The sequence below is a fragment of the Penaeus monodon genome, chromosome 29, assembly GCF_015228065.2.
Source record: "Penaeus monodon isolate SGIC_2016 chromosome 29, NSTDA_Pmon_1, whole genome shotgun sequence".
NCBI classification, from domain to species: Eukaryota; Metazoa; Arthropoda; class Malacostraca; order Decapoda; family Penaeidae; genus Penaeus; species Penaeus monodon.
In genome coordinates, this window is record NC_051414.1 from 29,900,293 (window position 1) to 29,900,663 (window position 371).

The 371-nt window shown below is 34.2% G+C and overlaps 1 protein-coding gene across 1 annotated transcript in view; it reads right to left on the reverse strand.

Annotated features, from left to right (window-relative positions):
- The window catches only part of LOC119591833 (zinc finger protein 37-like), a 15,550-nt gene that overhangs the window by 10,579 nt on the left and 4,600 nt on the right, over positions 1 to 371 (reverse strand). The window lies entirely within an intron of this gene.

Sequence of the window (371 nt, forward strand, 5' to 3'; positions counted from 1 at the left end):
TCTTTATATTTGATGAAACACTCGTATATTGGGTTCAAAATTCGCTGGGCAAATTTCCGGGATTACTATATATGCCTGATTCTATATTACATTCTTTATTACGTTATATCCTAAATACAGTGCACATATATAAGGAAAATAAAGCCATATGTAAGTATAATAGTTATGTGCAACAAAATTTGTGTAATAAACTTACTTTCATTTTTCGTTGATGGTATTGTATACGTAATGAATGCTGCATATACAGCATAACATATCACGTTGCCGTGCATATATATATCGACACGTATTCTTAATCTTGGCTAGTTTCCCTAGTTTGTCTGATTCTCTTTTCTCTTCGCTTTCCTCCCTGCCTCCCTTCCCCCACCCTT